The 27,934-nt window shown below is 43.4% G+C and overlaps 1 long non-coding RNA gene across 1 annotated transcript in view; it reads left to right on the forward strand.

Annotated features, from left to right (window-relative positions):
* Nucleotides 1-1,655: 1,655 nt before the first annotated feature.
* The window catches only part of LOC129487280 (uncharacterized), a 38,614-nt gene continuing 12,335 nt past the window's right edge, over nt 1,656-27,934 (forward strand). Inside the window, exons 1-2 of the long non-coding RNA XR_008659277.1 lie at nt 1,656-1,756; nt 17,734-17,833. This is a non-coding gene — a long non-coding RNA (uncharacterized lncRNA). The remainder of the gene's footprint in view (nt 1,757-17,733; nt 17,834-27,934) is intronic.

Consider the following 27,934-nt stretch of genomic DNA (forward strand, 5'->3'; position numbering starts at 1 on the left):
TAGCCAACAGTTAGGCAAAATCATCTCACACAAAGCCTATCTTATAATAAAGTGTTGAATATCTCATGTAACTTATTGACTTCTGTACTAAAAGTCAAAAAAAGAATAGTTGTATGGGTAGCACTGCAAAGTTGAAAAATCACAAGTCAAACCACGGTAAGTTGGGACCCTCTGTGTTAAAAAATACTATCACAAAAGAGCTCAGAGAGGGACACAAACATTCTTATGCTGAACTGCACTACTGTAGCACAGGACTTAGATAAATGAAGAGAAAGAACAACACTACGTTTATGACACAGGGAGAAAAATCTGGTTGTCCACACACAATTAGCAATGTTTCCCCATCCCAGGGGCTCAGAGTGACTTGCCTATTTCCCCATGTTGCTAGGTTAATAATCATCATCTGCTTCAATGCAGCAAAATAGGAGGAGCAAAACAGGAGGAGAATTAATTAACCATTTCACAGCAAGCACTCACTGCGTCTCAGTGAGTAGCCTCAAAAATAAATTACACAGACCTGCTATATGCTTGCAGAATGCAGAGAAGAGCTAACAAAGCCATACTTTTCCCTTCTTTTAAGCCTCTGCACAAAATATATAGTTTTCCACTTTGGTTGATTCCCCTAGGGTTTTGTATTGGTGGTGATTGATTTTCTTCTTTCATCATTATCAATTGATGCTGTGTTCTCAGATCACAGAACATTAGAGATATTACAATCTCATTTATAGAAAGCTATAAAAAGTTAAATTTGGAGAATGAGGGACAATACATAAAAAGCATTCTGAAGCATACTAGCACTTTGGCCTATAAAATGAAGATAATTGTAATAATTTATCACATAATTCTGCTTAAGATTTAATTATGTTGTGACTTTGAGATTTCTTCTTTCAGAATTTATAACTGCAATGAATCTCAAAACAGTAAAGGAGTTGGAGACGAGCAAAGCAGAAGAAAATCCTTGATGTAAAAAAGATACAAGCACAGGATTCTTCAAAGAAAAAAGAAGAATGAGACAAATATATGTGCCAATGATTACTCTCAACTCAGCCGTTAGCTCATTTGCATTACTTTAATATATATCACCTGCTCATAATATTCCACTTGGCTTCAAAATTCTTCCTCCCTCCATGGCAGAAGTGATTGGACATTATTCTCATGTGACTTCTTTATCCTAGGTTTCTCCTTAACAGCTACATTCCAAACTAATATTAAGAACCGTCACATGATACCATTTACAAATCATCGGAAGCATGCGTGGAATTCAAAAGGGATAAAGTCGCATTCTCCAAAATATTTTATGGCATTCTTATTTGTGCTTCACCTATTCTGAAAAGTGTTTGAGGCTTCTCACTACTATATATGTATTAAAATGGAATTTTTAAAAGTAAGAGAAGAAAACTGTGGGAACAATGGAAAACGAGGATAGGAAAAGTAAGATGAGGTCAGTGCACCTTTATTAGTCAACTAGTACTGCAAAAGTGCTGCATAGTGGACAATGACAAAATCTCCGTGGCTGACAACTGCAGCATTCCCTTTGCACTCATAAGCCTGTGAGTCAGCTGGGGGCCTCTCTCACTGCAGACCCTGCTGACTCTGCTCCAAGAGTCTCTCACCCTCCTAGGACCAAGAGAGGCCAGTTGGGGCATGTTCTTTTCATAGTGAAGGCAGAGCACGGGCTGGCAAATGGAAATTCATGATGCTTCCTAAGGCCTAGGCTCAGACCTGGCAATTATCAGTTCCACTTTCCTCATCTTATGTAAATAGAAACTCGAAAGCAAATCTGCACAAGGAATGGGATTCTGGGAAATGTAGTTCCCAGCCTTAGATGCCTATAGTGATGGTGGTAAAGGTGAGGGTGATGGTGTGATGGTGGTAAAGGTGAGGGTGATGGTGTGATGGTGATGGGTAGTAGTGGTGATGATGGTAGTTATGGTGGTAACAGTGGTGGTAATGATGGTGATGATGGTGACAGTGGTAGTGACAGTGGTGGTTATGGTGGTGATGGTGGTGATGCTGTTGGTGGTGATGGTGGTGGTGGGTGATAATGGTGGTTATGGTGGTGGCAGCGATGGGTGGTGATGGTGGTGGCAGTGGTAGTGACAATGGTGGTTTTGGTGGTGATGGTGGTAGTGGTGATTATGTTGGTGGTGAAGGTGAATGGTGGTGGTAATGGTAGTGATGTGATGGTGATGGTGGTGGTGGTGGTGGTTATGGTGGTGATGGTGGTGGTAATGGTGATGATGGTGCTGGTAGCAGTGATATGATGGTGGTGGAGGTGCAGTGGTGGTGGTAACAAACTGAAAATAGGTAATCAAGCGCAGTATGAAAATGTTCAGTCCCTGTGCACCTTTCTAGACATAAGCTTGAAACAACTTCTATACTTTCTAGAATTCAATTCAAAGGGAAACATGATCACAGAGGCTGTAAGATTCACTTAGGGATGGGTCATTTATAATTCATTATGGAGGAGGTGCTTTTTGTGTGAAGTTTTATCTTAATCAGTTTCAATCATTTCTGTTTTTTATCTGATGATTGCACTGTTTTCTCTGTTTTCTTTTTCTGTGACCCTTATGTCTCATCATATCTCTCATTTTTTCATCTTTTTATGTTTGGGAAAAATTTTCCTGACTCTACCTTTATTTTTTAGTCTCATATAGTTGTTCTTTTCCATTTCTTTCTTTTTCAGAATATTTTGTTCTTGGTTTATGTACTAAAAATTTTACATCTCTCTATTAATTGGAATATTATTCTTAGATATTTTCTGTATCCCAAACTACCATATTTTTTCTGTTTATATTTTTTTCTGTTTCTTTATCCAAGTCTTTCTTGTTTGAGCTAGAAATCAAAAGGTATCTGAGACAAATGTCAATCAATTTAGAGGTTTATTTTGCCAAAGTTGAGGATGCACCCAGGAAAAAAAATACACAAGTTACACTAGGATCTGTGGCCTGTGCTTTATCCGAAGAGAGTTTCATGAACAACAATATTTAAAGGCAAAGAGCAGACAGGAGTGAAAGAAGGAAAGAAAAAAAAAGGAGGGCAGGCAATGAGGCAAACAGTTACATTCTTGTGAGGCTGTGATTAGTGCTCATTGCATCGACATTTTACATAAAAAGAGAGGAGTAGGGGGAAAGTCAATAACGTATTCCTCTCAAGCTCAGTAAATCTACATTTTACATAAGATAAAATTAGCATGTGAAATTACAGCTCTCTGGGAACAAAGAAAGGCAGGTTTTGTTTGTTTGTTTGTTTCTGTTGTGTGTGTTTTGTTTTGTTTTGTGTGAATCAGTTCACAGGCTGAACTTTTTGCCTCTGGCATAGTGACTTTGGGGTCTTAAGATTTTATTTTTCTTGCACGGAGTTTAGGTCTCCTCCTCTGCCCGGTGATTCTTGGTCTTCTGTTTGGGATTGAGAAAACAGGATGCGTATGTGGTGTTGGTTCTCTCTGTGGCTCAGTCTCTATGGTATGGCAGGGTGTGTTCAATTATTTTAGAAAATAGGCTACCGTGGTTTCTCTTGGAACATCTACAGACCACCTCTTCTATGGATCAAGGAGTATATATTCTTTGTGAACTTGTGAGTTATCAGGACTTTAATAACCCACCTGCATACCCAGTTAACATATTCTAGGAAGTCGCTTTGCCACATATTTCATTAGCCAACACATTTCCCTCTAAATAGCAGTGTCTGCATTTTCCATTAAATAATCCATGACTTCTCATACTATTTGCCTTTGCCAACTTCACCATATATTCAAACTCGTTCTCTAATAATAGGGCTATATGAACTAAAAATCAACACGGCTTTACAGCATTTTTAATATTTGGAAAAGTCACTTCCCTTCATAATACTTTCTTTCAAAACATTTAAAATTTATTCTCAACACTTTCTTCTTCCACATGAACTTTGGATTTATTTTACCAAGTCTCCCCAAAAATAGTATACAGACTTTGTTTGGAATTATTTTAATTATGTAAGTTGGGAAATTTAATCATACAAAACAGTCTTATCATTCAAGACATGTTATGTAAATATTGGTATTACTTATTTTTTTGTTGTGTAATAATAATAGTATCTATAATTATTATTTTTATGCTTTCCAAGGGTTATAGACATTATAAAGACCTGATTTTTTATATATTACTTTCAGAATCAGCCACTGAATTCTATCAACAATCCATATATTATTTTGATTGACAATCTGGGGTGTTTATATACAATCATACTGGCTGCAAATAGTAATACTTCTATCTTCTTCATATCAAATGTATATTACTTGTTTTTGTCTTCTGTCCAGAGCCTCCAAAGTAACATTGTAATGTGTTGATAGGAATGAGAAATGAAGACCTTCACTAGGTTTATTTTTCTACAATTTCTCTATTCCTTGACTACACTGGGCAGAGGTATTTATTGTCTTTGCAAATAAATCATTTTTTGTTTCACTTATTAATCCTATCACCTTAATAGACCAATAACAGGTTCTGAAATTGTGGCAATAATCAATAGCTTACCAACCAAAAAGAGTCCAGGACCTGATGGATTCACAGCTGAATTCTACCAGAGGTAAAAGGAGGAACTGGTACCATTCCTTCTGAAACTATTCCAATCGATAGAAAAAGAGGGAATCCTCCCTAACACATTTTACGAAGCCAGCATCATCCTGATACCAAAGCCTGGCAGAGACATAACCAAAAAAGAAAATTTCAGACCAATATCCTTGATGAACATTGATGCAAAAATCCTCAATAAAATACTGGCAAACCGAATCCAGCAGCACATCAAAAAGCTTATCCACCATGATCAAGTGGGCTTCATCCCTGGGATGCAAGGCTGGTTCAACATACGCAAATCAATAAATGTAATCCAGCATATAAACAGAACCAAAGACAAAAACCTCATGATTATCTCAATAGATGCAGAAAAGGCCTTTGACAAAATTCAACAACCTTTCATGCTAAAAACTCTCAATAAATTAGGTATTGATGGGACGTATCTCAAAATAATAAGAGCTATCTATGACAAACCCACAGCCAATATCATACTGAATGGGCAAAAACTGGAACCATTCCCTCTGAAAACTGGCACAAGACAGGGATGCCCTCTCTCACCACTCCTATTCAACATAGTGCTGGAAGTTCTGGCCAGAGCAATCAGGCAGGAGAAGGAAATAAAGGGTATTCAATTAGGAAAAGAGGAAGTCAAATTGTCCCTGTTTGCAGATGACATGATTGTATATCTAGAAAACCCCATTGTCTCAGCCCAAAATCTCCTTAAGCTGATTAGCAACTTCAGCAAAGTCTCAGGATACAAAATTAATGTACAAAAATCACAAGCATTCTTGTACACCAATAACAGACAAACAGAGAGCCAAATCATGAGTGAACTCCCATTCACAATTGCTTCAAAGAGAATCAAATACCTAGGAATCCAACTTACAAGGGATGTGAAGGACCTCTTCAAGGAGAACTACAAACCACTGCTCAATGAAATAAAAGAGGATACAAACAAATGGAAGAACATTCCATGCTCATGGGTTGGAAGAATCAATATCATGAAAATGGCCATACTGCCCAAGGTAATTTATAGATTCAATGCCATCCCCATCAAGCTACCAATGACTTTCTTCACAGAATTGGAAAAAACTACTTTAAAGTTCATATGGAACCAAAAAAGAGCCCGCATCGCCAAGTCAATCCTAAGCCAAAAGAACAAAGCTGGAGGCATCACGCTACCTGACTTTAAACTATACTACAAGGCTACAGTAACCAAAACAGCATGGTACTGGTACCACAACAGAGACATAGATCAATGGAACAGAACAGAGCCCTCAGAAATGATGCCGCATATCTACAACTATCTGATCTTTGACAAACCTGACAAAAACAAGAAATGGGGAAAGGATGCCCTATTTAATAAATGGTGCTGGGAAAACTGGCTAGCCATATGTAGAAAGCTGCAACTGGATCCCTTCCTTACACCTTATACAAAAATTAATTCAAGATGGATTAAAGACTTATATGTTAGACCTAAAACCATTAAAATCCTACAAGAAAACCTAGGCAATACCATTCAGGACATAGGCGTGGGCAAGGACTTCATGTCTAAAACACCAAAAGCAATGGCAACAAAAGCCAAAATCGACAAATGGGATCTCATTAAACTAAAGAGCTTCTGCACAGCAAAAGAAACTACCATCAGAATGAACAGGCAACCTACAGAATGGGAGAAAATTTTTGCAACCTACTCATCTGACAAAGGGCTAATATCCAGAATCTACAATGAACTCAAACAAATTTACAAGAAAAAAACAAACAGCCCCATCAAAAACTGGGCAAAGGACATGAACAGACACTTCTCAAAAGAAGACATTTATGCAGCCAAAAAACACATGAAGAAATGCTCCTCATCACTGGCCATCAGAGAAATGCAAATCAAAACCACAGTGAGATACCATCTCACACCAGTTAGAATGGCCATCATTAAAAAATCAGGAAACAACAGGTGCTGGAGAGGATGTGGAGAAATAGGAACACTTTTACACTGTTGGTGGGACTGTAAACTAGTTCAACCATTGTGGAAGTCAGTGTGGCGATTCCTCAGGGATCTTGAACTAGAAATACCATTTGACCCAGCCATCCCATTACTGGGTATATACCCAAAGGACTATAAATCATGCTGCTATAAAGACACATGCACACGTATGTTTATTGCGGCACTATTCACAATAGCAAAGAGTTGGAACCAACCCAAATGTCCAACAACGATAGACCGGATTAAGAAAATGTGGCACATATACACCATGGAATACTATGCAGCCATAAAAAATGATGAGTTCGTGTCCTTTGTAGGGACATGGATGAAACTGGAAAACATCATTCTCAGTAAACTATCGCAAGGACAAAAAACCAAACACCACATGTTCTCACTCATAGGTGGGAATTGAACAATGAGAACTCATGGACACAGGCAGGGGAACATCACACTCCGGGGACTGTTGTGGGATGGGGGGAGGGGGGAGGGACAGCATTAGGAGATACACCTAATGCTAAATGACGAGTTAATGGGTGCAGGAAATCAACATGGCACATGGATACATATGTAACAAACCTGCACATTGTGCACATGTACCCTAAAACCCTAAAGTATAATAAAAAAAAAATAAAAAATAAATAAATAAATAAATAGGATATGGTCCTAAAAAAAAAAAAAAAATCCTATCACCTTATAATTTGTTAATTTCTGATTTCATCTATATTATGTTCTAATTCCCTGCATTGAATGATAACTTACATATTTATTTTCTTCTTAATTTGGAAATGAAATAATTTATGGTTAATAATTGGCCTCTCCAGATACCTTGGAAAGCCTTAGTTATGCAGTATCTTCCTTTTTAATAATTTTCTAAATAATCTGAAATAATATTTGATATCCTATTAGTTATCTGGGAAGGCTTTTATTTTATTTGTTATATCTTAACTAATTGGGTTATCCTTTCTAAATGTTTGTTATAAATCTTGAATTTTAGAAAATTATGTTGGTGAATAACAAGTGTTGCTTTGAGGATTTTATAGAGCCAAATATATGCAACTTTTGTAAATGTTCCATGGACATTCAAAAATTAGTAGTCCTATTAGTATGAGCTTTATCTTCTCTAAGTCTAATATTATCATTGTGATAGGGTGAACAGTGGCCCCTCAAGATATACAGGCCCTAATCCCTCAAACCTTTGGATATTACTTTATAGGATAAGACTTTGCAGATGTGATTAATAGTCTTGAGATGGGGAGATTATCCTAAATCAACTTAAAGGAAAAAAAAACTGAGGCAAAATTAATAAAGTAGAGAGTTTATTTGGGCCAAATTTGAGGACTGCAACCCAGGAGCATAGATCCAAATTGCCCTGAATCTACATTCTAATTAATAGCATTTACAAGTGGGATTTTAAAGAAAAGAAGAAGAGGCAGTTCCTAAGCTGTTTACAAAGAATTTACATTAAAATAACATAGTCTATTGAATGGCTATACATTGTCCTTTGTATCACTAATTCCAGGAATAGGATACATGGGTGAGACAGCTGGTCTGAAATGCTTTTAAACAATTGCCCCCAGCATAGGTGTGGAAGGGTGGGGTGAGAATGAAGCCCTATGCTCAAGTCTCTGAGCCTGGTAAGTTCTGCCCACATCATTCAGACTGCTCTCAGCTATTTTTCTTTTCTCACCTGGATTATCCAGGTATGCCCTAAATGCAAATCACAAGTATCCTTACAAGAGGGAGGCAGAGAGAGATTTGATACAGAAGAAGAAGGCCTTGTGACCACTGAAGCTGGATGCTATGTCACTGGCTTTGAAGGTGGAGGGAGGGGCCAGGGGTCAGGGAATGTAAGGAATGCAGCTCCAAGCTAGAAAAGGCAAGAAAGGGCAAGAAAACAGGTCCTCCCCAGAGCCTCTGGAGGCGGTGAGGCCCTACTGACATCTCCATTTCAGCCCAGTGAAACTGATTACAGCCTTCTGACCTGCACAACTGTGAGACAGTCAATATGTGTTGTTTTAAACCATCACATTTGTGGCAATTTGTTATGGCAGCCATATGCAACTAATTCTCTTTTCGTTGTTTCCTGATCTACCATAGAGTAGTGGTATTGATAAACTCTCCCTAATAGTTGTGTTTTGATCATTTCTTCTTGACTTTTAAAATATGAATATACAATGCCAGTACTGTGTTTCTCAGCAGATGAAGGCTGGGGACCATTTTTACTGCTAATGCCTTTCATAACACAACATGACTTTTATTGCCACTTTAAGGCTCGAGTTGATGCCTACATTTTCTTGATACTGAAATAATTGTTTTCTCTGTCACGTGAACTTTCCTATCTTTCCCGTCTTTTATTTTAAATTGTAAAAGAGCTCTCCTTAATATTTATTTCTTCTATCATATTGTTCTATTTTTGCTTCCTATTATAAGACTTTGCTTTGACATAGCAGAATTTAAACTGCCAACATTTATCATCCTAATTAAAATGCTTGACCCTTATGCCTCTCATCTTGCTTTGTTAGGCTTTCCATTTTACACTTTACAGTAGCTTTCTTTTATATTCATGTTATTCGTACGATGGTATTTTTAAAAATTATACCAATGAATACTTTTAATTTTTAAAATGTCTATTTAAATGTGTTCTCTAATTATCTAAGTCAAGAATAAGGCAATTATTTTGACTCCTTTTGACATAAGATTTAAAATTTATTACACTTTATCTCTTCCTATGCACTTGGTTATTTCCTAGTCTTTGTTAATTTACTTTCACATTATAAACCTAGATCGACATATATTATCATTGCTATTTTTAATAAAGTAAAAATTATTTAAGATTTTTTTTCTCTTTTTAGGCCATTTTAATGTAACTAATTTATTCATCCAATAAATATTTATTGAGGACCTATACTATGAGCCAGATGCTAAGCTAAGAAGTGGCGGAGCCTTAGTGATCAAGACCACACAGCCTCTGCCTAGGCCTCATGGGCTGTGGTGCTGTGTGGTCTCTGTGTTTGATCCATTTCAGTTCTCACCTATCCTGTGTTCAGGCCACCCTGAACTGGGCTTGGTTCTTTAGAATCACCGTATCTACCATGTTACCAAGCCACCATGCCCTAAAGCCACCATGCCACTATGCCCCTATACCACCATGCTACCCCATTACCACACATCACAATGCACCATGCCACCCGTGCCATCATGTCACCATGTCACTATGCCACATCAGCTCACCACCATGCCACCATACCACCATGACATCATACCACCATGTTGCAATGTCCCCATGTCACCACTTCACCACATCATCATGCCACCATGTTACCATGCCACGACAACATCATGCCATATCACCATGTCACACATCATCATGCCACCATATCACATCATTATGCCACCATGCCATGATACCACCATGTTACCATGTCACAACATCACCATGACACCATATCACCATGCCACCATATCACCACATCATGCCACAATACCGTCACGTCACATCACCATATCACCATGCCACCATATCACATCATTATGCCACCATGTCACGATACCACCATGTCACCATGCCACAACATCACCATGCCACCATATCACATCATCATGCCACAATGCCATCATGTCACATCACCGTACCACCATGCCAGATCACCATGCCACCACCTCATCATATCATGACGCCATGTTACTTACTGTACCACTGTGTCATGATGCACCCTGTCATACTCAACTATGTTATCAAGTTACCACACCACCATCTCACCCTGTCACCATACCACCATGCACCATGCCACTATGTTACCTGTCCCCTGATAGGTGTTTGCCTGTTGATTTCCCTCTTGTCCCTTGGACTGTGGGCTTCACAAGGGCATGGACCTTTCCGGTTTTGTTCAAAATTTTGCTTACTAGCACACTGCCTTGGCACCCTGCAACCATTCGATAAATGTTTATTAACCAAAGGGGTGAAAAAGTAAGGTGCTCTTTTTCGGTAATTAATTCTTTATATTGACTGCTTTTATGTTGGCTAGAATATCTCTTAACTAATGATAAAAGAGAATGTGAACGGTCATTTTCTAATCCCCGATGTAACCGAGGATGACCTTGTGTTGTAAGAGTGTGGCTGGGTATGGTAGTCTTTGTGCCTAATTTTCACTCAATTCTTACCTCTTAGAAGTGTATGAATTCGGGGGCATCGTCCCCTGGCTTTTGCAGAAGAAATGTCTGATGTCAGATTAATTTTTGTTTGTTTTTAAATAATCTGCCCTCTTTTCTCTTTTGTCTGAATATATGTGAATTTTTATCTTTTTCCTTTAAAAAATCCCATGTAGTGTGTTGGTCTTTCCTGGTATATGGTGAGTGTTCTCCCCCCTGTGGATTCAATGTTTGTTCTATCCAGAGAAGTTTTCATGAATTACAACCTCCCTTGAACTGCCTTGTCCACATGCAGGTGGCCAAGTGAACTTCTGCCACCCACCACCATGTTGAGAACTAGAGCTCAAAGATAGAGAGGAGGAATAGAGGTAGATGAAAGTAGGAACACCACTGATGGCTTCAAAGATAGTCCTTGTGCAGTGAGAGGGTGTCTCTCTCTCTCTGTTTTCTGATTAATGTGGACTCAAACAAGGATCACCCAGGGGGTCAAAGTCTTTTCCCCCCTTCTCTAGGACCTGCTACGCTGATCTCATGCAGTGGACTCGGGGGAGTTCCCTGTGTTCCTCAATTAAACCCAAGCTCCGCTAAAATATACAAATAGTCATCCTAAACTCTAGGTCCAACATTGGCCCTAACTTTCCAAGCTGTTAGATGTTTTTATTTTCAGGATTTTTTTTTTTTTTTTGAGACGGAGTTTTGCTCTTGTCGCCCAGGCTGGAGTGCAGTGGCATGATTTCACCCCCTGCTCACTGCAACCTCTGCCTCCTGGGTTCAAGCGATTCTCCTGCCTCAGCCTCCCAAGTAGCTGGGATTACAGGTGGCCACCACCATCCCCAGCTAATTTTTGTATTTTTCGGAAGAGATGGGTTTCACCATATTGTCCAGGCTGGTCTTGAACTCCTGACCTCAGGTGATCCCCCCACTTTAGCCTCTTAAAGCGCTGGGATTACAGGCATGAGCCACCATGCCCGGCCTGTTTTCGGGATATTTTAATGGAAAGTGATAGAGTATGAATCCGGCCTGCTCAGGTAGCTCTAGGTCAGCCATGAAATCTGTGTCCTCATAAGGAGCCTGGAGAGGCTTCCTCAAATTCCCAGGCCATGGCATTGCCAGTGCAACACTTGCATCTCCTGACTTAGCCCAGCACTGCCAAGCAGACCTCACAGGTGTCATTCTGCCACCTTCGTGCTTCCTCCATCCTGGTCTCCCTGTCTGTTTACATGGGTGTTTTTCTTGGCCCAGGCCAGTGTCGTTTTCTCTCACGGCCTCTATGGTCCAGTTAGTTAGGAGAGAGTTTTGAGCAGGTGCAATTAGTGTGGAGTCTCTGGGGCCTGCACTCACACACGCGGGATCCTGACAAGCCCTGAGTCCTGGAATAGCCGCACCCTGCAGCAGCACCCATGGAGCAGCCTTTAGGCCCGGATGCTCCTTTCAAACAATCAGAAGCTTCTGTGGGTCAGAGCCGTCCATAGGGCCTTTGAGAGCCTGGGGAGGTAGAAGGGACAGTGAGGCATCCATAGCAGTGTCTGCAGGGAAAGGGGGGTTTACCTGTCCCCTGGCACAGCAAGATGTGTAGCCCACGCTTTGACTAGAGGATGCTCTTATGTGTCCACACTTCATAAAGCACTGGGCAGCTCTGTGTTGTTGCCCAGAAGGAAATGAAAACCCCCCACTTCCACTAGGGGTCTGTGAGTTGATTTGAAATGCAAATATGAATTCTCTGCGTCGCTGCATGTAGGCAGCAGGACAGCCAGCAGCAAGCTGCAGACATCCCACCATCCTGTCTGCAGCAGGAAGCCCCACATGCAGCCTGACAGTCAGGCCAAGCCATTTGGCCATTCACCAGCACTGCAAGCTCAGGCAGGTTGCTTAACCTGTCTCAGTTCCTGCTTCTGAAAAGTAAAGCTAATGGGGTCTATGCCATGAGATTACTGGAGGATTAAGTAAAATAACAAGCATCAGGCAGCTGACATAGAAAGTGTGCCTGGGGGGTGGATGAAGGGCTCCCTAGCCCCTCTCTTTGTCTTCTGGGCTGAGCCCCTCCTGATCTCCACAGGGCAAAGGCTGGCTGATTTTCAGTAGTTTAAGCTGGTGTAGCAGCAGCTAAACTCTGCATTTTTAGAGCGTTTGAACAGGAAACCTGAGATGAGGGAGCATTTGAATTGGCTCATGCAAAAAACAATATTTGCTGGAGGTTAGCTGCTGCATTATGAATTTTTAACCTCCCGTAAATCAAACTGTAAAAATGGACAAAGGCTGAGTTTCCTGTGCCAGGACCAAAATAGACACTGCCTGCGTCTCCTAGACAATTCCGATTATGTTTCCACAACCAAATCATGCTGAGATGAATAGCTGGAATATTTATATTTAGGTCCTAACGTACAATGTAAAATAAATGAAAACAGTCTATCTTCTTGGCACTGAAATTGTGCCACCATATCCATTTACAAAGACGATAACTCAAAGACCAGGCTGTGCAAAGAGCATCATGTGCCTCGGGCAGGATTTTGCTTCTCTGCTCCCATTGCTTTTCCTTATAACTGTCGTCACCAGATACCCAATACTAAATGATTAATAGAAAATCCCCAGCGGGATCAGTCCACAGCAAGGTTTAAAGTGAATCCTTTTGTGAATGCTTTATACTGAGAAATACAAACGCTTTAAAAGATCCAGGAGGTGGAATCTTGTAACTGCAGAGGACAGTATTTTAACTAAAGAAAGCTTTTATTAATTTGACAAACATATCTTTCTCTGGCAACTCCTATGAGCTACAAACTTAGATGAATATCACAACAACTAAGAGATTTTTCTTCTTTGAATTTAGTGGTAAAGGGAGATATTAAAGCACCTGATTTACTATGAGGCAGAGAGAAACATGAGCTCAAGAGTGTTACAAGCAAATGTTACAGACTTCTAGAAGGAACGACCGCACCAAAAAAGTGAAGTTGGAGCTGAACTTTAAGGGATGATAAAGGTTTTAGTATGGAAAATAGAGTTCCAGAGGCCAAGAGAAATGTGGCTACACTGAGGTGAAACTAGCAATAGGGTGTGGAGTGAAAGTATGCGATGCAAAAAATAAATTGAAAGCAAGTATGGGCCAGGCACGGTGGCTCACGCCTATAATCCCAGCACACTGGGAGACCGATGTGGGAGGATCACTTGAGGCCAGAAGTTCGAGACCAGCCTGACCCACATGGCAAAGCCCTGTCTTTACTAAAAACACAAAAATTAGCCAGGAATGGTGGCACACACCAGTAGTCCCAGGTACTTGGGAGGCCGAGGCAGAAGGATCGCTTGAACCCAGGAGGCAGAGGTTGCAGTGAGCCTAGATCATACCACTGTATTCCAGCCTGGGTGACAGAGCAAGACTCTGTCTCCAAAAAAAATAAAGCAAAGTATGAAGCAATTTGGAATAAGGAAGATAGCGCCTTATAGGAGACTGGAGGTTTTTATTTTTTTATTTTTATTTATTTATTTTTTTTTGAGAGGGAGTCTAGCTCTGTCACTCAGGCTGGAGTGCAGTGGCGCAATATCGGCTCACTGCAAGCTCCACCTCCTGGGTTCACACCATTCTCCTGCTTCAGCCTCTCCGAGTAGCTGGGACTACAGGCGCCCGCCACCACACCCGGCTAATTTTTTTTTTTTTGTATTTTTAGTAGAGACGGGGTTTCACCGTGGTCTCGAACTCCTGACCTCGTGATCTGCCCGCCTCGGCCTCCCAAAGTGCTGGGATTACAAGCGTGAGCCACCGCGCCCGGCCGAGACTGGAGGTTTTTAAAGGCTTCTAACAAAAGGGCTGATATGATATCAGCAGTGTCAATGAATCCATTCATTCACTTAACAAATATTTACCGAGCTCCTCAGTGAGGGAGGAAGTGGTAGGTAACAAAACCAATAGGCTCCTGTCCCCATGGACCCACAGTTTCGTGGGGTGACAAGCATTAACAAATAAACCTGTAAGTAAATGTATTAGGTTGACGCAAAAGTAATTGTCGTTTCTGCATTACTTATAATGCAATTACTTTTGCATCAACCTAATATAATTACAGGCAGAAGAGGGAACTAGGTAAGAAGGGTGCTTAAGGTGGTGTCCTAGGATAGCAGGGAGCTCTGACTAATACCGGGGGTTGGAGAGAGGAGAGAAGGCATTGCTGAGGATCTGGCATCCACACTGGGCCCTGGGGGGTCAATGGAGTTGGAAAGCAGGGCACTGCTGGGGCCAGGGATGCAGCAGAGATCGGGAGCATTCCAAGTGCAGGACTAGGAACAAAGGCCTTTTGGTAAATGAAGAGATAGGCATTTTCAAGAAAACAAAAGAGAAGAGAGTGGCATAAGATAACTGCAGGGCGATGGGACATCTGCAGGGCCTGGCAAGGCACATTCGGGATTTTATTTTTATTTATTTATTTATTTATTTATTTATTTGAGATGGAGTCTCGCTCTGTCACCCAGGTTGGAGTGCAGTGGTGCAATCTTGACTCACTGCAACCTCCACCTCCCAGGTTCAAGTGATTCTCCTGCCTCAGCCTCCCGAGTAGCTGGGACTACAGGCACCTGCCACCACACCCAGCTAATTTTTTGTATTTTTAGTAGAGATGGGGTTTCACCATGTTAACCAGGATGGTCTCGATCTCCTGAACTTGTGATCTACCTGCCTCGGCCTCCCAAAGTGCTAGGATTACAGACATGAGCCACCATGCCCGGACGAATTTTTGTATTTTTAGTAGAGAGGGGGTTTCACCATCTTGGCCAGGCTGGTCTTGAACTCCTGACCTTATGATCCACACACCTTGGCCTCCCAAAGTGCTGGGATTACAGGCGTGAGCCACTGCCCCTGGCCACATTCAGGATTTTAATCAGGAAGTGCAAGGGGAAGCCACTGTCTGGCGTGATAAGATCTAGCTGGTTGAATAATGTTCCTCTGGCTGCTGTGTGGAAGGTGGCTCTGAGAGCAGTGAGTTTGAAAGACGTTGTGGTGATCCTGAGGACTATCCTCTGATTTTTTTATCTTGCCCGAATTTCTATCTCAAGGGTCTGGGGAGTCATGTTCTACAAATCATAAATTCTCATCAGATGGGTTTAATTTAACCCTATATAGGATGACTTACTTTCCAACCTGACTCTGGCATAACATTACGAGACAAGGAAGAAAATCAAAATATTTTACCCCAAAACACGTTTCTTTGCCATATCTTGAAATGGCCCTGCAAAGCTGTCCTTTGTGGGGGAAAATTTGCGTCTATAAAGAATCTCTATTAACATAGCTAGTTCTTTTTCTTCAAGACCCTCCCAATCCTAAAGAGATTAACTAAAAGTCTAGCACCTTCTAAAGATCTGAATAGGAAACATTTGTCATCTGTTATCTCTAAAGGACAGCCACCTTAAGACTTCAAAAGAACCTTGGTCTTCACAATGTTTTATCTTAACCTGAGCATTTCCTTTCTGTGATCCCAGGTCTTTAGATAAACTCAACGAATTGTCAACCAGAAAATGTTTAAATTCACCTATAGCCTGGAAGCCCCTGCTTTGAGTTGTTCCGCCTTTCTGGATCAAACCAATGTATTTCTTTAATGTATTTGATTGATGTCTCATGCCTCCCTAAAATGTATAAAACCAAGCTGTGCCCTGACCACCTTGGGCACATGTTCTCAGGACCTCCTGAGGGCTGTGTCAGGGGCCATGGTCACTCATATTTGGCTCAGCATAAATCTCTTCAAATATTTTACAGAGTTTGACTCTTTTCATTGACAATGTGAAGGAGATATGTGGTGGTTTGCACAGAGCAGTCCTGGTGAACCAGGAGGCAAGAGGGCAATTTAAGACCTTCTTCAAAGGTACAGCAGACAGCTCTTGCTGATGGGTTGGGGATTGGGAGCAGTAGAGGAGAGAAAAGTCAAGAGGACTCCATGTTCTGACTTGAGCCACTGAGCAGAAGGTGGTAGTTTCCCAGAGATGGAAAAGCCTAAAGTAATGTTAATGTGTAGGCTGCGGGTGAGAGGTCAAGAAATCAGCTTGAGATTTGGAAACATTGAATGCCTATGAGACATCCAATGTAGAGGTCAAGTGGGCCATTCACAATATGAGTCAGAAGCTCAGAAAAATGAAAACAACAACAGATCATCTGGGAGGAGGGCAGAGTAGAGGCAACAGCTAGAAAGGGCAGTTTCCATCTCGGCTTCCTGTGCCTGGGATCTGCCCCAGCTGACCTTTCAAGGAAGTCTGTGGTGGTCACCTGCCTACCTTATCACAAAGCTCTCCAAAACACATCAACCTTAATTTCAGGTTCAGGTTCGCCCAAGAAGAAAAACAGTAGGCTTTTGTCTTATATCCTTTTGCAATCACTTACCCTTCTCCAAATCTGGGCCCCAAGCAATCATGAGTTTACTTTCTGTTGTGATAACTTAGCTTTGCCTGTTCTCCTCCCGGGTTCTTTGGATGTGCCTATAGTAATCTCCAACAGGTTTCTTTGATATTATGACAAGTTCTAGACACATCCTGCATTTTCCTTGACTGCCCTGGTTATTTTTTGTGGGAAATGATATTTAGAGACCACAGTCTGGGTTCAAAGGGTGCTAATTAATAGTGATTCATTGTTACTAGGCCTTTTGTAAAGCTAGGAAATTTCCAACTGGGTGTGTTGGCTCATGCCTGTAATCCTAGCACTTTGGGAGGCTGAGACAGGCAGATCACCTGAGGTCAGAAGTTTGAGACCAGCCTTTCCAACATGGTGAAACCCTGTCTCTGCTAAAAATACAAAAATTAGCCGGACATGGTGGTGCACGCCTGTAATCCCAGCTACTTGGGAGGCTGAGGCAGGATAATCACTTGAGCCTGGGAGGCAGAGGTTGCAGTGAGCTGAGATCACACTACTGCCCTTCAGCCTGGGCAACAGAGAGAGACTCTGTCTTGAAAGAAAAAAAAGTCTAGGGAATTTCTAAAAATTAAGATAAAACACTTCTTAATTCATACTGCTAGCTTCCAATCCAGATTCTGGATGTAGGCTTTTTACTAAAATTGATTAATCTTACTTCTATTCTTTTTTCTCCCATACAGAAAATTCTGGTTCTTGGTGACACCAGCATCATTACTGATTTGCTTTCTACTCACACACAAATAGCCTCCGAATAAGAATGCCAACACTATCACCAAAAAGGTAATTGCTGAAAACTGTTTAAGATCTTTAGCAGGTTTTTGGTGGGAAGGGCTTGGGGGTTTGGGAGGTTGGTTTGGCTTTTTTTTGTTTGTTTGTTTGTTTGGTTGTTTTTTTTTTGGTCCTGACATTATATCCCAGTTGGAATGTATACTGTAATTACCATATTTGGAAATCACTTGAAACACTTTCTTTTTGTGTGGTATGACATCAAATGCATATATCATGAAATTTGTCCTATTTTGCCTTCTATTTTTATGAATGGTTTTAATGGTGATTTTGTTTTGCAACTATGTAAAAATATTTACATGTCCCAAGTCAAATTCCAAAACAAGACATATTCAAAGAATTTAGCTTCTCTACCTGCTATCCCTTTCCTCTGAGATAGCGGTTTTTTAATTTTAAGATTTATACCAGCACTGTTTTTACACATGCGCATGTGCACACACACATACACACATACATATATCCCTTGTATTAGTTCATTTTCCTATTGCTATAAAGAAATACCAAAGACTGGATCATTTATAAAGGAAAAGAGGTTTAACAGACTCAGTTCCACATGGCTGGGGAAGCCACACAATCATGGCAGAAGGTGAAGGAGAAGCAAAGACACATGTTACATGATGGCCATCAAGAGAGAAGTGCAGCATGAAATGGGGGAAAGCCCCTTATAAAACCATCAGATTTTGTGAGAACTCACTCGCTATCATGAGAACAGTTTAGAGGTAACAACTCCCATGATTCAATTACCTCCCACCAGGTCCCTTTCACAACAAGATGATATTTGAGTGGAAACACAGCCAAACAATATCATTCTGCCCCTGGCCCCTCCCAAATCTTATGTTCTTACAATTCAAAACATAATCATGCCCTTCCAATAGTCCCCCAAAGTCTTAACTCACTCCAGCATTAACTCAAAAGTCCAAGTTGAAAGTCTCATCTGAGACAAAGCAAGTCCCTTCAACCTATGAACCTGTAAAATCAAAAGCAATTTAGTTACTTCCTAGATACAATGGGGGTGCAGGCATTGGGTAAATACACCCATTCCAAATGGGAAAAATTGGCCAAAACAAAGAGTCTGCAAGCCCTATGCAAGTCCAAAATCCAATAGTGCAGTCATTAAACCTTGCAGTTCCAAAATGATCTCCTTTGACTCCATGTCTCATATCCAGGGCACACTGATGCAAGAGGTGGGCTCCCACAGCCTTTGGCAGCTCTGACCCTGTGGCTTTACAAGGTACAGCCCCTCTCCTGGCTGCTTTCACAGGCTGGCATTGAATGTCTGTGGCTTTTCCAGGCACATGGTGCAGTCTGTCAGTGGATCTACCATTCTGGGGTCTGGAGGACAGTGGCCCTCTTCTCACAGCTCCACTAGGCAGTACCCCAGGGGGAACACTTTGTGGGGGCTCCAACCCCACATTTCCCTTCTGCAGTGCCCCAGTAGAGGTTCTCCATGAGGGCCTCACCTTTGCAGGAAACTTCTGCCTGGACAGCTAGGTGTTTCCATACACCCTCTGAAATCTAAGTAGAGGTTCCCAAACCTCAATTCTTGACCTCTGTGACCCTAAAGGCTCAATACCACATAGAAGCTGCCAAGGTTTGGGGCTTGTACCCTCTGAAGCCACAGCTGGAGTGGCTAGAATGCAGGACATCAAGTCCTGAGGCTTCACACAGCAGGGCAGCCCTGGACACAGCCCAGGAAACCATTTTTTCCTCCTAGGCCTCCAGGCCTGTGATGGAAGGGGCTGCTGCAAAGGTATCTGACATGCCCTGGAGACATTTTCCCCATTGTCTTGGTGATTAGCATTTGGCTCCTCACTACTTATGCAAACTTCTGCTGCCAGCTTGAATTTCTCCCCAGAAAATGAGTTTTTCTTTCCTAGTGCATCATCAGCCTGCAAATTTTTCAAACTCTTGTGCTCTTCTTCCTCTTGAATGCTTTGCTGCTTAGAAATTTCTTCCACCAGATACCCTAAATTATCTCCCTTAAGTTCAAAGTTCCACAGATCTCTAGGGCAGGGCAAAATGCCATCAGTCTCCTTGCATAGCAACAGTGACCTTTGCTCTAGTTCCCAACAAGTTCCTCATCTCCATCTGAGATCACCTCAGCCTGGGTTTTATTGTCCATATCACTATCAGCATTTTGGTCAAAGCCATTCAACAAGTCTCTAGGAAATTCCAAACTTTCCCACATCTTCCTGTCTTCTTCTGAACCCTCCAAACTGTTGCAACCTCTGCTTGTTACCCAGTTCCAAAGTCACTTCCACATTTTCAGAAATCTTTTTTTTTATTTTATTTTTTATTTTTTTTAATTTTTATTATACTTTAGGTTTTAGGGTACATGTGCACAATGTGCAGGTTTGTTACATATGTATCCATGTGCCATTGTTGATTTCCTGCACCCATTAACTCGTCATTTAGCATTAGGTATATCTCCTAATGCTGTCCCTCCACCCCCCAACCCCACAACAGTCCCCGGAGTGTGATGTTCCCCTTCCTGTGTCCATGAGTTCTCATTGTTCAATTCCCACCTATGAGTGAGAACATGCGGTGTTTGGTTTTTTGTCCTTGCGATAGTTTACTGAGAATGATGTTTTCCAGTTTCATCCATGTCCCTACAAAGGACATGAACTCATCATTTTTTATGGCTGCATAGAATAGCAGTACTTCACTCTACCAATACCAATTTACTGCATTAGTCCATTTTCATACTGCTATGAAGAAATACTCAAGACTGGATAATTTATAATGTGTAAAGGAAAAGAGGTTTAATGGACTCACAATTCCACATGGCTAGGGAGGCATCACAATCATGGCAGAAGGCAAAGGAGGAGCAAAGGCATGTCTTACATGGAGGCAGGCAAGAGAGAAGTGCAGCATGAAGCAGAGGAAAAGCCCCTTATAAAACCATCAGATCCTGTGAGAACTCACTATCACAAGAACAGTATGGTGGTAACTGCCCCCATGATTCAATTAACTCCTACTAGGTCCCTCCTATGACACATGGAGATTATGGGAACTACAGTTCATGATGAGATTTGGGTGGGTACACAGCCAAGCCATATCATTTGTATTACCTTTCTGAGATATATGGAAGTGTATTGTGTGTAAACATATTGTTCTCTTTGTTCTCATCGCCTAATATGACTGCACTGTGGCCTCCGATCATCTTCCTTCCTTTTATACCCTAATGCTCCATTACATGGAAGCACCACTGTTATTCAACCAGTCATCCATCCATGAAAATTTGTCATTTGTAATCTTCCATTATTATAAATAGGGTTGCAATAAATAGCCTTGATCATTTGTCTTTTTGTATTTCTGCTAGCACCACTCATTTTTAGGGCACTTACTACATTCCAGGCCTTAATAGTATACTAGCAGGAAGACATAAATCCCTGCTGCTATGATCGAAATGTTTGTCTACCCCCACTCCTAAATGTATATGTTGAAATCCTCACTCACAACATGATAAAATGATGGTATTAGAAAGTGGGGCCTTTGGGAGGTGAGGAGGTCATAAAGGTGGATCCCTCATGACTGGAATTAGCATCCTTATAAAAGACACCCCAGGGAGCCACCTCACCCTGTCTGCCATATGAGAAGACAGCCAGAAGGCATCATCTGTGAACCAGGAAGCAGGTTCTCACCAGATACAGAATCTGCCAGAACCTCGATCCTCCAGAACTGTGAGGACTAATTTTCTGTTGTTTATAAACACCTAGACTGTGGTATTTTATCATAGCAGCCCAGATGGACTAAGACACCTGCCCTTAAGAAGTCGTCATTCTGTTGGGGTTGGGGGAAGAAGGACATTACAGAGAATCTGTTGGCTTGTGGTAGGGGCTCTAAGGAAAAGTAAAGCTGGGTAAAGGGGTTAGGAGCGATGGGATGGGGGTGGGAATTCTAGCCTATTCAGATAAGTCCCCTCAGATAATAGGGCAGTTCAGCAGAAACCTGGAGGAAGTGAGGGAGTGAGCCACAAAGGCTCTAGGAAGAGGAACAGCAAATGCAAAGAGAAGCACACCTGAAACAGGAACAAATCACAGGCCAGTGCAACTGCAGCAAAGTGAGCGAGGGGAGGTGGCAGGAGAGCAGGTCAGAGGCATGGCTGTGGCCTGGATCATGAGGCTCATGGAACGGTATGGTGCATTCCAGAAGGCCCAGGCACGGGTAAGGCAAGCAACTGTCTGGGAGCCCCAGCACCCATACCCAAGCACCCAAGCCCAGCACCACGCTCCCGACCAGCTCCCCAGGACTTTGAAACTTGAAGCCCATTCCCATCATCTGTGGCACTGGCCCTGCTTGCTTGGACCTGGGTAGCAGAGTACATGATACATGGAATGTCTGGACAGGCCACCATGGGACAGAGCACAGAGGACACCCATACAACAGCTGAGAATGACCTCAGGCCCTCTGGACCCAGTCCCCAGCTGCTCCCAAAGCTGTCTGCTCCTTCAGTGTCCAGCTATGCCATCTACCCCAGAAGATTCCCCCTTGTCTTGATGACCTGGTTGCAGTATTTACCTTGGCACACACCTTGTATTCTTTTAGGTGATTAAAAGTAATTCCCACCAGCTCCACATGCCATAAGCCTGGGTAAGAAATGCCCCACCTGGTGCACTCCCAGGCCCCAAGCCCAATGCTAATTGGCTATTCAAGGCATTCTCTGGCACCCACCCACTCACTATGCCTCAGTTCCCACCTGTAGGTTGGCGAATATGTCATGTGACACCAGGTAAGCGTGACTTTATTGAGGAGTTAAGCTGAAGAGGAAAATTGAAGTCAGAATAGGCATACAGTGGGTTCTCTGACTTTTGAATCCTTTTGGTCCCAGTTTCCTCATTTAAAGGGATGAGGATAAAAGACCAGTTCCTGTATCATAGGATACATATGTGGGTTAAATGTTAACTGTCACGCATGTAGTGGAGTGATGCCTAATATACACTATGTGCAGAAAATGTGTTACACGATGACAGTGATTTTTATTATCATTACCATACATGGTGTCTTAGTTCTTTTGGACTGCTATAGAAAAACATCATAAACTGGGTGGCTGATAAACAACAGAAATGTATTTTGGATAGCTCTGGAGGCTGGGAAGACCAAGATCAGGGCACCAGCAGGTTCCATGTCTGGCAAGGGCCCATTTTTCTCGTTCTGAGACAGCACCTTCTCACTGTGTCCTCATGGGGTGGAAGTGCTGAGGGATCTCTCAGGGGCCTCTTTGAGAAGGTCACTAATCCCACTTGTGAGGGCTCCAGTCCCATGACCTAATCACCTTCCAGAAGCCCCACCTCCTAATACCATCATCTGGGGTTTAGGTTTCAATGCTTGAAAAAGTCAGGCTACACCAGTGACTAGAAGAATTTCATAAAATTCTGGAAAGTCTGTCATGTTCTGATAGTGCTGCTTCTGTCCTCCTGGGGGTCATGCATAAAATGCCTCAGCCATTCTGAGAGCCAGTGAGGTGATCTGCAGAAGAGAGGAAGAGCAGAGCTGAGCACAGTGTCCCCTCCACTTTGGAAGAGAACCCCGATGGACAAGGGAGTGGTGGTGACGCTCTCAAGAGGTGTTGTGAGGGAAAGGGAGAGACGGAGTGCAGACAGAGGGTGAGGCAGTGCCAAAGGAAAGATTTGCGGGTTCCTTTTAAAGACTAGATGTGCCAGCCAGGTGCGGTGGCTCACGCCTGTAATCCCAGCACTCTGGGAGGCTGAGGCGGGTGCATCACCTGAGGTCAGGAGTTCGAGACCATCCTGGCCAACATGGTGAAACCCCCTGTCTACTAAAAATACAAAAATTAGACGGGTGTGGTGGTGCGTGCCTGTAATCCTAGCTACTGGGGAGACTGAGGCACGAGAATCGCTTGAACCCAGGAGGCAGAGGTTGCAGTGAGTTGAGATCGCACCACTGCACTCCAACCTGGGTGACAGAGGGGACTCTGTCTCAAAAACAAACAAACAAACAAACAAAACCACAAAAAACAGACAAAAAAAAGAAACCCAAACTAGATGTATCTGTTAAAGCCACATTAACAAAAGCAAAACCTCTACAGGGATTTCAAACAGAGAGAATGCAATGCAGGGCTCTTACTGCCCAAGTGGCAGAGGAGGTGAGGAGCCAGCAGGGCAAGCTGAGTAACCTGGGGCTGGCATGTCTGACAGTCACAGCCACCTTGCTGGAGGGAGGCTGGGCAGTGGTGATATTTGGGGCCGGGAAGCTGGGGCTGGAGATGGAGTGTGGTATGCTGCCTTTAGGAGCTGCTGCCAGAGACCCAGCAGCGAGCAGAGAGGTGATGCAGACCAGCACCCCCTCCTCCCGCTCATCCCTAATCTTCCTCTGGGGCCTACCATTGGCCAAACCTGCCCAGGAGCCTGGGGTGAGTGGGCCTGAGGAATAGAAGAGCCAGAACTGTGGATGGACAGCTCTATGGGAGATTTGACATCCTGGGGGATAGGATGAAGGAGGTGAGAATCAGAGCCATGGGGTGGGGGGATGGGGGTCAGAGACGTGGCCGGGGTGGGTCTGGCTGGAGGAGCAGGAAGCCTGTTCTAGCAGCTGGAGCAAAGCTGGCGTTGACAGGGAGAAGGTGCTTCGCCCTCAAGGGAGCTCAGAACAGGCCCTGGGAACACTGGCCTGGGGTCTTGGGTATGCTGGCAAGGGTCCTGCAGAGGTTTCCTCACTGCCACTCCCACAGGAGGGATACTGATATGGTTTGGCTGTGTCCCTACCAAAATCTCATCTTGAATCATAGCTCCCATAATTCCCATGTGCTGTGGGAGGGACTCGGTGGGAGGTGATTGATTCATGGAGGCGGTTTCCCCCATACCGCTCTCATGGTAGTGAATAAGTCTCATGAGATCTGATGGTTTTATGGGGAAACCCCTTTTGCTTGGCTGTCATTCTCTCTCTTGTCTGCTGCCATGTAAGACATGTCTTTCACCTTCCACCATGATTGAGGCCTCCCCGGCCATGTGGAACTGTGAGTCCATTAAACCGTGTTTTCTCTATAAATTATCCAGTCTCGGGTATGTCTTTATCAGCAGCATGAAAACAGACTAACACAGATGCTCAGCCACCTCACCTCTCGGAGGAGAAACTGAAGCCTGAGACACCAAGCTCACAGCCCCAGAAGGGGCCAAATCAGGATGGAATCCAGGTGCAGACGATTCCAAAGATCAAGCCCCTTGGAGCCACACATCCTCATACACACACACCCTCCCATCTTCTCACTCACATGCACTCACAGCCTCTGGCCCCCTGGCACACTCAAACTCACACATGTTCACACCCCTCGCACACTCAGCACATCCCCTCGGTCACACTCATGCCACAGTCGCCCACCTACCCCGGGGGTCAGAGTGGCCCTTGGCAAAGCCCGGCTGTGGGAAAGGGCCCAGTGCTCTAGGGCTCCCCTGGAGGAAGTTTCGTGGAAGACCAGACCTGGGGCACACGGCGATGTCCCCTCCGTGAGGTTACTGCAGGGGTTTCCAACTTGTCCCTTTGCACAAGGACAGGCCCAGTGCCCAGCACAATGGTGCTTAGTAAACAGATGATGGAGAAATGAATGGATGAAGCCAGGCGCGTCTAGGAGGGAGCCAAAGGCCTGAGGCAGAAGAGAAGGGAGGACAGACATGAACTTGCAGGGTGGGTGGTATGTGCAAAGAGGTGGTGGAATGTTTATTATCCTGAGACCTGGGGTGGAAAGTCCTTCGAGGCAGACGCTGGTGTTTGTTCAGGATCCTCTCTACGTGGGTGGGTGGGGGCAGCTGTGTCCCCTGAGGGCTGCATGTGGGCAGGCACCCTGCTTCAGAGGAGGGAAAGCTGCCCCACCTGAGAGTGAGGGAGAGAAAGGAGGAAGAGCAGGGAAGAGGAGGGGAAGTGGGGAGAGGGAGGGGCGGCAGGCCAGGGGCTGGGACCAGACAGGGAAGATGACTTCAGGGAACGAGCTCTCCAGGCGCCTGACAGCACCAAGCTGTCTCTATTCAGCTTCTGCACCACTGCCATGCAAGACCCTTCCAGAAAAGTCTTCTCCACTCATGAATGGACATCCTAACTGACCTCAGCTTGGGTGGTGGGAGGGGGATGGACAGTGAGAGAGAGAAAGGAGGAGCTGAACTTCATGCTGAGACCATGATGCATAAACAGTCGTGTTTGCATCACTCTACAAAGGCAGACACATTCAGGGAGGGCGTTCTCAGTAGAGGAAGAATAATGGCAGCTCATAAAATATCATGGAAACCGACAGTAGTGTCTTCCAGGCAAATTTGATAAGCCTGTTCCTAAAATAAACTTAATTCAAAAGGAACACAGGCAGCAGAATGTGAATTATCTTTTAACTTTCTTATTATTTTTCTGGCGCTTCGTTCTTTTTACTCAAGATGCTCTAGTAGTAGCTTGTTTTGCCTTTACAAGGAGCAAGGGACTCCAGACTGTCAGCATCTAGCTGAAAAACTGCTTCTGCTTGGGTAGTCCTCAGTCCTCCCAGAGCGTGCACAGCACAGCGGGGAGTTTCAATCGCTGCAGGTGCCCAGGGCTTCAGCCCTGGAGATTCAGGATCAGTTTACCTGGGCTGGGAGAGCTGTACTTTTAAAAAGCTTCAAGGTCCTTCAAATGGGCACTCAGAACCAAGAACCACGCTGTTTGGTGCTGAAGCTAATGCCACTCCACCCAAAGCCTCAAAGGTTGCTTAGATACCCACACACTTCTGCTGAAACAAGCTTCCAGAAAGGAATGCACAGATGAATGTCGTTAATAAGGCAGACCAAATGTTTTGCGTTCAGATTTTTTTTTTTTTTTTTTTTTTTGAGACGGAGTCTTGCTCTGTCGCCCAGGCTGGAGTGCAATGACACGATCTCAGCTCACTGCAACCTCCACCTCCCAGGTTCAAGCAATTCTCTTGCCTCAGCCTCCTGAGTAGCTGGGATTACAGGCACGTGCCACCATGCCTGGCTACATTTTGCATTTTTAATAGAGACAGGGTTTCACCATGTTGGTCAGGCTGACCTTGTGATCCACCTGCCTCGGCCTCAAAGTGCTGGGATTACAGGCGTGAGCCATCACACCCAGCCAGAGTTCAGAAGTATTTTAACCCAGTAACTTAATTTTCTTTTTACAAATACAATGATCTTTAAGGTAGATGGCATGGTAGCAGGTGGTACTGGGAGGTTTGGCTTAATAATATGGAACATCAAAACAAGGGTAGAAACTGAATAAGGGTGTGTTTATGCTTACATTAGTTATTCGTAAGTGTATCTATATAGTTTTAAATAACTCAAGTTGTTTTTCTTTTCTTTTTCAAATACCACGAAATCCAAAAGTTATGAATTCTCTGAAATATGGACTGATGCTTAGAATGTTACACCTTCCTTTCCCCTTCCAAAGTGTCGTTACTACTTTGATAGAAGCTGTAGGCACAGGCTTCATAAGTATAATCATATCACTTTTATTCATAGCCGAGAAAAATTGAGCTTCTTATTGAGAGTACATGCCACTAAGAATCCAGCTTCTGCAGATGGGGCAGGGGGAAGGTTTTCTGCTTAGTCCCAAATTGCTTTGGCCGTGATTGGATTTCAGCGTGAAAAATTGGGGCAGCCTGTTCAGGGTGAGATAGGAGGAAGGGAATGTGGAGCCACTAGTTGCGAGCAGCCGTGAGACAGTCAGCACACATGCCATGCCTCATTTTCCCATCTACGACCAGGGGTGATTGCAGTATGTGGCATCCAAATGCTGACTACTCTACAGCTTCCACCCTGGGGTCTCAACAACACCGGGGACCTGAGAACAAGACAGAGGTGAGCCTGGTACAAAGCTTCAGCCACACGCCTACCCATCTATGCCATCATACTCACTTGGCCCTAGCCAGAACCACAGATGACATCATCCCTGGTAAATTAGCATTATTTCCACCATTTCTCACCTCTGCCTGCCCTCTTGCCTTCTCTTCTAGGAAGTTACGTATCTGAAAGTGGTAATTAATGCAAGTGAGAGATCTGGTCACTTAAATGTGTGGCACCTCTCCCCTCTTCTCTTCCTCCTGCTCTGGCTATGTGACATGTGCCTCCTCCCCTTTGCCTTCCGCCATGATTGTGAGTTTCCTGA

This window comes from Symphalangus syndactylus, chromosome 8 (genome assembly GCF_028878055.3).
Source record: "Symphalangus syndactylus isolate Jambi chromosome 8, NHGRI_mSymSyn1-v2.1_pri, whole genome shotgun sequence".
NCBI classification, from domain to species: domain Eukaryota; kingdom Metazoa; phylum Chordata; class Mammalia; order Primates; family Hylobatidae; genus Symphalangus; species Symphalangus syndactylus.